We start from the raw sequence: 10528 nt of genomic DNA on the forward strand, positions 1-10528 counted from the left end.
ATAACAGAAGATAAGGCTAACTTTGGCAGTTCAATTAGATTAATTACATAAAAAGTACTTAGCTTATTTTTTGCTTTAGAAGGCCTCACAGCGTTTTCTTCCACAGGGAAAATTAATTTCTTTAGAGTAGATGTAACTTGAATGAGTTGTTTCTTTTAGTCTTGCAGATATTTTCTTATGAGTTTTCCAAGGCCCAAAACATAGGAGATAAACAGAAACATGACCAGCTCAGGAAACTAAACTAATGAAAGGCAGTTTAGAATGTTGGGAGTCACACCATTGTCAACCTGCCACCCAATCAGAACTCCTGCCTCTGCCCTCCATCTTGGCTTGGGGTATCTGCAGTACTCTGAATATGGAAGTCAAGGCCCAACCATTTTAACAGTGAAAGGACTATATTTAGTTTTTAAACCTAACGATGAAATAAACCAAGAACATAAGGATAATAATTCTTTAATTACCACCTATTTACTATGGAACCTGACAGCACATTACCAATTCCAACACCCTTCTGGAATTGCCCCAGTACCTTAAGTGTTCACAAAGGTGCTAGCGGCACACCTTCCCAGAAAAGACATTCCAGTTTACCCTTGTATGGAGGAGTGGTTAATAACTGGAAAGCCTGCAACAATGTTGCCTTAATGCACAGTCCACACTGTCTACTTCACAGCCCTGCCAAGCCAAACAATTTCTCAGTGCAATTCTACATGACTGACACTAGTTTACCCTTCCGATGAGTGCAAAAACGATTGGGTCAGATCTCTTGTTAATTAGCTGTTTGTCAGATAAATCAGAAAGATAATGTGCCAGGTCAGCATTATGGCATCTTGCATTTTCATCGTTCCTCATGCAAGACTCCACTTGCGTCCAGTTATAGCGATGGTTATCGGGACAATGGTCACAAGCAAAGGGCAAATGGAATGATCTAGTGTAGTTTTTGGCACCAAAATGGCAGACTAGAGAACTTGGTGAAAGGGCAGCCTTTTGTCAACCTGCCAATTCATATAACCGTTACAACAGACACATCGGACAGGTTGGGGGGCACGGCTTGCACATCACGGCTCAAGGAAGATGGTCTGTTCCGCGAAAGGAGAATCGCATAAACCCACTAACTTCTAGCTGTTAAAATGGTGTTGCTGGCTTTCCAAACTTTCATTGGGGGTGGGGGAAGGGGTTCTTCATAGCAATAGGCCACAAAACAGCCATGTTTTACCTCAACAAAATGAGTGGAACACAGTCCTCAAAGTTGTCCAAACTTGATCAAACCATCTAGATCTCATGTCTTTGAAAAAGTATACACCTAGAAGTTCATCATGTTCCAGGGAAGCACAACTATCTAGGAGGCAGTCTAAGCAGAGCACAAATGACAGTTGAAAAAAACATTCTCTAATCTTTGCACTGTCCTTATCCGACAATAGACCTATTTCTAACCTCAAAAGTAACCTGCCAAAATTATGCCTGCAGGTTCCTACAGAACGGGGAATGCTCTTTTGATCATTTTGCCAGTGATATTTACTCACGCGTTTCCACCAACACCCCGGTTGCAGAGATAGTACAGGTACTATGCTTGCCTTCATTGCTAATGTTCCACTGGAAGAAATGTATATAGCAGCAACATAGAGCTCTGTTCACATTAACACTGCACTATTGTGTTGACATTTGGGCAAGAATCAATTCTCTGGTGGGGCAGACCGGTTTAAAATATTTGTAACCATTCCTTCAGCTCAGCCTCCATCTTAAAGTACTGCTTGTTAGTCTATGCAAAGCATGTGATTATAAGCAGATCCAAAAGCCTTGGAAGACCAACATTGCTTACCCAGTAATCTTCTTTCTGTGGATTGTATCTGCTTAGATTCACATGCTCCCACCTATCCTCCCCTCAATGGGAGTTTACGGCACAAATACAGTAGGTTGTAATAAATACAATACCAATATACATTAGAATATATACAGTTTATTACAAACTACTTCATGCGACCTCAGGTCAGAGAAATAGCAGTTTGACCTGATGAAGCTTGAAGGAGTGTGGGTACTGTGCTTTGAAGAGTAGGGATAGTGTTACAGGAATTCCTGTGTTGATGCCCTTTTTCGAAAACAAGAATGAATGTAATACTCTGCACCAATGTCGGCTTCTGCAAAGCATGTACATCTAAGCACATACACGCCACATAGACTATCCCTGGATAATTAAGGTGCATGTATATAATCTTGGTCTCAACATATTTGCAATTTGAGAAAATGGATCAATAAAAATGGCTTTAAAACCGCCAGTATTTTTTCCATTTCCATGTTTAAGGACTGTTTCTCTGTACAGTTGCTTGATGAGGTTCAAGGTATGTTGACAATTGCTGTTTGCTCTCCTGAAGTATCGCAGTTGATTATCAAGAATGGACTCAAATAACATGTTATGTTTGGCAGTACAAGTATTGGGGGAGACAACGATTCCTGACCCCGAGCTGCTGTGTAGGCAAGCCTACAGCCTTGCATTCAGTCTCTCATTCCAAACTGCCTGCAGCGGTCTTCCGTCTTGAACTGTTGCAGGAGCTGCAAAGCGCCCTGTAACCCAGGACCCTGTGGAGCACCAAGAACTTCTACAAGCAAAAGGTGCATTGTGGTTCTGTCCCATGGTCCTTCTCTGAAGGCCCCTAGTGACGTTTGTGTGACCCATTGCTCCCTTTGTGCTGAAACTAAGTATCCTTGAACTATTGTGATTAATTACTTTACTGACTACCCTCATGTCAGAATCCAGAGTGCATCCCTTTTCCTTCTTGAAACAGTCTGTCCTCTGCATTCCTAACAGTGTGGGTTTTATTTGGTAGTGTGCTAGAATGGTCTGTTGAATAATAAAATATTGTTATCCAACCTTGGCTGGACAGTCCCTTTCAGCATTGGGTAATTGTATTTTTCGCAGTGCTGCAACTAACCAACGATCCACAACCTTAAGCCTGCCTTTCTGTCCAAGTTGCCAAAATTGGACCAGGAGCTTTATAATTGACTTGTGTTTCCAGTCTGTTTGGATCCCTTCTGGTGTACTAGGGTGTGGGGCCGATTGATGGTTTAGAAACCAATATTCATCCCTGGACCACTGGTACCCTGGAAGTTGATTCGTCACAGCCTCACACCGAATTGTCTTTGTAAGAATATTAGAGAGTTTGTTGATTGTCCTTGGTGATCCTTCACTTGTGTTGCTTTCATTAGTGTTCAGGGTGGGCCATAGTTTGCAAACAGTTGTTGGACTGTACAAGTGTGTGCATTCTGAACATTTTCAAGTATTGATTTCAGTTATTTAAATCCTTAATTGGCCTCATGTCTCAATATGTAGAAATGGAATAGTAAGCCAATTGTCCCCATGACTTTTGTGGGCCCGTTCTACCATGTTTTATTTTTTCTTTTTTTGCTGACCCAACAGAAGCCTCAATGCACAAATGGGTGTTGTATGTTGCTGAACAGGAGTGTTTGAGGTCCTGCTGCATGTTGCAATTCTAGCAGCACCCTACTGATTATTTGAAGCACCCATTAGTCTGCTGTAATGTTCTCTCCCTCTGATGCAAACTCTGACACTCACTGGTGGCGTTTGTGAAGCATACCACCGAGTTGCACTTTTTTCTTAACTGTGCTTTTTGACCAGCGCCTCTTGGTGATCCATGGATTCCCCTGTACCCATGCTGCCTTTGTTGCAGACACCTGCATTAGTTCTGTGCTTGATAGGACTTTAGGCTATCACATAAGAGAGCAGCTACATCCCTGAGGTAGTCTCTTCGGCCATGCAAGAGTGGAGTTGAAATACTTTATAGGTCAGGCCGACAACCCACATATCCGCTAGTACTCCCTTTATGTGACATGGCCATTGCATTGACTACAAAATCCTGTCGGCCTGGGCCTTCTTTTTTCCTCTGTAAGGAAAGGATACTTTGGTGGTTTGCCCCTCTGGAACCCTCAATTGCACAGCATTATAGCACGAGATTGTGCTGTGGCATTAGCAGCTCTAATCCTGAGGCTGTTTGATCCCTTATGACCCATACTCTTAAGTCACGTTCCCTTTCCTCCATACTGTATGGGTGTCCCTTCCAAGGGACAGGAGACGGAACCTTTTTCACCAGAAAAAACCTTCTTCCGCTTTAAATTTAGAGGTGCGTGGGGGGCGTGGCCCAGGCAGCATGTGCTGCCCTGACTCCGCCCTCCAGGGCCACACCTCAGTCCCCTTTTCCGCGTCGACTGGAACGGGCTGAATTCGCCAGCGCTCCTGAGTTTGGCTTCGGCCATGTAATTCCACGCACAGATACTACTTTGTCTTTTTTGTTTTATCTATCATTCAGGTACTCGGTCCTCAGGCCTCACGCTCGTTCCTGCTGCATGTCAACTTCTCCAGGGTTTAGCAGGTGTCCAACCTGCATCGGCTCTTCCCCACGCCCTCTGCCTAAGTTTCCTTGGCTCAGACCACGGTTGCCAATCATGTTCGACGTGTGACTCGCTGTCCTCCAAGGTGATGAAGAACAGACTAGCCAGATGGAGGGAGCTCTTCCAGAGGTCGCCTCCAGAGGATCTCAAGAACTTTGTGAAGCATCGAACCAGGCCCAAGGTAGCACCAATATTTTCCAGCACACACCGCAAGGAGGGCTCCTTCCCAGGGACACTCCTGCATGGGAGGGACTGGCCAGGTCCTTCTATCGGCATGTGCACCAAGGCTGCTACAGCTACCGGCAACGGAATTCAACCTGGATGTCTGGGACTGCATTCTAGATCTACAGTTTGAGGGGGGCGGGGACACCTCTTCCACTACTCTACGGACGAAGAGCTGGACAAGAAAAAGAACAGCTCACAAACGGCAAAGTCTTTATCCATTCTTACAAAGACCATGCCCAAATTGTACACCCAATCTCAGTAGTGCTTGTAAAAGGGTCATACATATGGAGGGTTCCGCGGCTTCCAGAAATGCAGATCCAGGCAACCGGACCGTGTGCAGTCTCGGAACCAGCGCAAACAAAAGGTGGTGGGGAGTAAGGGCTTTTTCCAGTCCACCTCCTCAGCGTCAGCCTCTTTGTAGTATCCACAGGGTACCACCTTCCTGTGCCAGACCTTCCTGTGCCAGACTCTTCTGCCTCCTCCCCTCCACAGGTTGGGACAGCAACTCTTTTGGCGGAGATCCGGTCACTCGTAGAGAGCCAGGCAGTGGAGGAAGTCCCAACCTCCCAGCGAGGCTTTGGCTTCTACTCCAGGATTTTCGCCATTCAGAAGAACCAGGTGGGCCTGGGTTGTACTGGACCTTTCCACCCTCAACTCTCCCTACCCCTGCAAAAATTCAAGTTGGTTATTCCAGCTTTTATAGCGGAGACATTGGACAAGGGCGACTGGATGTGAAGGACGCATACCTACATGTCTCGATTTGGCAGCCCCATCGTTCTTTCCTACGGTTCCAGATCATGGCCTACTATTTCCAATACAAGTCCTTCAATTTGGCCTCAACTCAGCTCCCAGGGTCTTTACCAGACTCGTGAATGCTGTGGCGGCCCTCCTCAGAGCAAAGGGCCTCCACATCTACCCATAACTTGACGACTGGCTTGTCAGGGCTACATCTCCGGAAGCGGTTTGCCACTCTTCCCATGCCCTTATGAACACACTGCACGACCTGGGCTTCTTGCTCAACCTCAAGAAGTCACAGCTGCACCCTAGGCAGACTGACATTCCTGGGACTCATTTGGGAAATGAGCTCCGAGAGGGTTTTCCCATCGGAAGACAAAATCTCAGCCATCAAGGGGGCCTCCTCCCACTTCCTCAGCAGAGGAGGGACCTCGGCATGGTGGTACCAACATCTCCTGGGTCTACTGGCAGCGGTTCTGTTGGCCGTGCCACACAGAAGACTAAGGATGAGCAGGATTCAGCTGCACTTCTCGGCCTCGTGGAATCTGGAGCGGGGCTCGCAATCTGGGATGATCAACATTCCTCCATCTCTCTACCTGGATCTAACTTGGTGGGCCATGGACCGCAACCTATGGAAGGGCAAGCCCTTTTGCCCGCTCCGCAGGCCACTATCACCAGACTCCTCGCTCGAGGGCTGGGGAGCCACCCTGGCTGATCTCTGTCCACGGCACCTGGACTCGACAGGAGCAGGAATACCGCATCAATTGGTTGGAGCTAAACGCCATCTGGCTAGCGCTCAGCATTCCTAGCACTTCTCTAAGGGAAGGTTGTCCTCATCCAAACGGACAACTCGACCAGCATGTAGTACGTCAACAAGCAGAGAGGCACCAGATCCCCCTCCTGTGTGCAGGCTGGCGATGAACATGTGGGAATGGACCCTGGAAAATGACATTTACCTCTCGGCAGTCCACCTCCCAGGGGAATCCAACCTGGAGGCAGACAGGCTCAGCAGGCTGGGAGTGGACAATTAAGAGTGGCAGCTAAAAGACCTCGTTATTTGGGAGTTCTTCAACAGGTGGGGTCACCCCATGTGGATCTCTTTGTCACCTGGCACAACAAGAAGTGTCCCCAGTTTGCATCCTGGCATGGTCAGGGCCCTGGCTCTCTGGGCGACGCATTTCACCTCCAGTGGACAGGCACTACGCCTTTCCGCCTCACTCCTCTGATCCACAGGGTAATTTGCAAGATCAAGGAGTCTCGCCCACTCCTCATCATTCTGATAGCTTCATGGTGGCCGGCCCGGCCATCGTTTTCGGAGCTACTCAGCCTCTTAGAGGTAGCCCGATACACCTTTCGGACCGGCCCAGCACATCTTCTGGTGCAGCAGCTAGTTTCAGTGGGCAGAATCATCCACCCTGCACCACTGAAACTAGCCCTCACAGCGTGGTACCTGAGCGGGTAACGCTTCAGCACCTTAGCCTCTCACAGGCCAATCTGGAGATCATACAAGGTGACAGGAGCAAAGCCACCAGGGCCCAGTACAAAAGCAAATGGACCAAATTCTGCCACTGGGCAGACTCCAAGGGAAATGACCCCCTGGCTTGAACTTTGGACATGCTCTCCTTTTCAGCACACCTCGCTCATTCTGGCGTACAGGTGGACACCTACCACACATACCTTGCAGCCATTGGGGCTAACAGGAACTCTGAAGGCATTTTTTCCTCCTCCAACCCTATCGTCAAACATCTGCCAGGTCTTGTTAGCCTCTACATGCCCGTCAAGAGGCCTCACCCTGTGTGGGACCTTAACATAGTCTTGGGCGCCCTGCTGCACAAACCATTCGAGCCAATGGCGTCCGTGGATATCGGGCTGGTCACAATCAAGACGGTCTTACTAGTTGGTCTTACCTCTGCTCGCAGAGTCAGCAAGATTCAGGTGCTGGTCGCCTCTGGACCATACACCACCTTTCACAAGGAAAAGGTATTCATGTGGATGCACCTGGCATTTCTGCCCAAGGTTCTCTCCGCATTCCACTTGAACAAGGAAATAGACCTCCCTACGTTCTTTCCTGATCCCAAGGATGAAGCACAGAGTGCTGCACAGCCTGGATGTCGGGCATGCTCTAAAATTCTACTTGGACAGGACCAAGGGCTTCTGCAAGTCGGACGCCCTGTTTGTCACTTTCAGAGGCTCGAGGCCAGGCTATCAGTCCTCCAAGGCTACCATATCCAGCTGGAGTGTCTCTGCCATCAAGGAAGCATTTGAGGGTCAGCACAAGCCACTTCCAGCCAATATGCATGTCCATGCAGTCGGGGCTAAGGCAACGTCCATCACATTCCAGCGCTATGTCCCTTGGCAAGTCATAAGCAGGGCAGCCACGTGGACCTCTCCCTCGGCTTTCTGTAAGCATTACTGTTTGGATGCCGGCTCTAGATCTGATGCGGCCTTCGGACAGGTGGTTCTCTGGAACCTGTTTGCTAAAGGAGGGTCTCCTCTCCACCCGGGGGCTACATTCAGTTGTATTCGCCCATAAAGTATGGAGGAAAGGGGATGGGATGTAAGAGTAATTATAAGTTACTCAACCTAGTGACTAACTTACTCTTAGTCCATAGTCCCCTTTCCTCCATATGTCCCACCAACCTCCCCCCTAATAATACTAGTGTCATTAGGAAATGTTAAATCCTATTGTCGACGCATCAATGGGGACTGAGGTGTGGTGCCAGAGGGCGGAGTCTGGGCAGCGCATGCTCCCTGGGCCATGCCCCCCTCTAAATTTAAAGGGAAGGTTTTTTTCTGGTGAAAAAGTTTCTGTCTCCCGTCCCTTGGAAGGGACGCCCATACAGTATAGAGGAAAGGCCAAACCCCTTCAGCCCCAGAGCATGGTTTATTGTTGGGGCTCTAGTCCCATGGCCCCAAATAACCTGCCACAGTGCAAGGCACGATGCAAAAGTGGTTTATTTTCTGAACCATTCATGCATTTTCTTTCAAGTGTGAGCCGTTGCTCTCCCACGTGCATTTCTATCCTGCAAATAAGGTAAATTTAATTCTATGGCCACTCCCGACACAAATGTATTCGGGACTGTCCAGTGCATATTTAGGCTGCTGTTCAGTCACCCCACCTAAAAAACGGATGTCCCCTTTTGATAATGGTGACCTGCACATTTCTGTAATGAGTGCAAATGAGAATTGCCCCTTTTGACTTCAGAAGCTGACAAGCTGTGGAAACGTTGCTCTGCATCCAGGCAACCACTAACTTTGAAAATCGGTTTTCCCAGCATTTTATCTTTTCAACAAGACAGTGGGCCTCATTACAAGTTTGGCGGTAGCCTTGCTGGTAAAACCAGCAGGCTGCCGGCAAACTTGCGATTTTTTTTTTTCTGGCGCACGCAGATGGGCAATTACCAGGCCATTGCGGCCTTGCTGGAACCGGTAATTGCCCATTTGCGGGCGCCGGAAAAAAGATGCTCCCCATTCGGCCCTATAGGGCAAATGGGGAGGTCGGATGCACCGTTTAACATCTGATCAGCTGTGCTCGCGGGTGCCCTTCTGCCCACCAGGGCCGACCTGGCGGGCAGAGTGGCACCTGCGAGCACAACTCGCAGTTTGCCGTTCCGGGAACTGCGGTACCGGCATGCTTACTGGTATCGTAGTTCCTGCACCGGCAAACTTATGAGGCCCACTAGTGTATTTGTTGCACTGCACCTTCAACGTGACTGGCAGCGTCCAAATGAACATACCAAAGTGAGTTTCAACATGGAACAATGGCTTCAATGTTGCGTGGAGCAACTGTCCACTTTTCCCCTGCATGCTCATGCAGAAACTGCTTCAGTTCAATACTTGATTTGCCAACACATTTTGTGTATTTAAGTTGCAACTCCAGCATCTATATTGCTATGACACTATGTGATAATAACTTACATATTGGGCAGGGGCCATTATCTCTTGGCAGAAGGACCTGTCCACAACTAATGGCTCTCCCTTGTGCCTCGGGCCATAACCTAAGGGTGGGTCATTATCTGGCAATAATGATCCCTCCTTCGGTCTCGGGTAGAATTGACAGTGCAGGTAAAGTTTTCCAAACTGCTTTTAACACGAATAGGCTGAAGGGAAGAATTGCTCCCACCATGCCAACTTGGATGTGTTAAAGATTCATTTGTTTCCATGGTTATGCACTTACCAATTTGGCTAAGGATTTGTCGAAGGAAAAGGACAAAAGCTCAAAGTTACAACGCTAGGTGAATTTTTTTGCTCAGATTTAAACTAACATCAGATGCTAGAAATTCTATATTTAAAGGCCAGCAGTAACGACTGGTATTATTTTTAATATAGGCTGGCAGATTGGACCATAAACCACTGTCAGGCTTTGTTCCAAATTTTTCTTTTGTCCACGGAAGCTGCTGAACCCCCACAGTCCCCTCTGAATGCTGACCTCTCTACTGATATTAACAGTGTAGTTGTTAGCATTCCCGAGGGAAAGGGGGACAATGGGACAAAATAACAAACTCCAGGTCTGGTTATGCTTTTCGAAAACCACTCAACCTATTGGGAAAAAAAAAAATATAAACATTTGTTTACTAACCTTTAGTTGTTCCAAAATCTACTCCCCTCCAAAACTATATCCCAGATTTAAAAAAGAAACACTTCACCATACCGGATATCCTCTTCTAATTACTTGAGGACTATATTTCTTACTGTGGAATGTTCAGCATGTCACTATTCAGTGTCTCGCCTGATAACAACTTTTTTCTGAAAGGCTGCTGAACAATCTCCTTGCACCCAAATTCAGATTGAAGACCTTATGGAAAATGTTTGCACCCGTGAAAACAGTTGATCGTGCCGGGAAGCCACTTTAGTTTAATTCACATATGCGAGTGGTAATCAGTTTTCAATCATAAATGTTTAACAAGAAGTTGTTGCATCCGCGTAGTAAACGAATTTGCCGAGAAGCGTCTTTTGGATTTGAGCGCATGCGTGGCAGAATACTGTTTTCAGCAATAAAGTTTCCTTTAACCTTTGCGCCTGTGTTGAGAAACGACCTTGCCGGTAAGCGTATTTGGCCTCATGCGCAATTGAGCACTGTTGCGAGACGCGTCTATAGGTTTATCATGCATGCGTGTGTGGAAATGCTGTCTTCCGACTGTAGCAGGTGATTTACTTGAATGAAGATCAC

Source organism: Ambystoma mexicanum, chromosome 13, assembly GCF_040938575.1.
Source record: "Ambystoma mexicanum isolate Mex_15411 chromosome 13, UKY_AmexF1_1, whole genome shotgun sequence".
NCBI classification, from domain to species: domain Eukaryota; kingdom Metazoa; phylum Chordata; class Amphibia; order Caudata; family Ambystomatidae; genus Ambystoma; species Ambystoma mexicanum.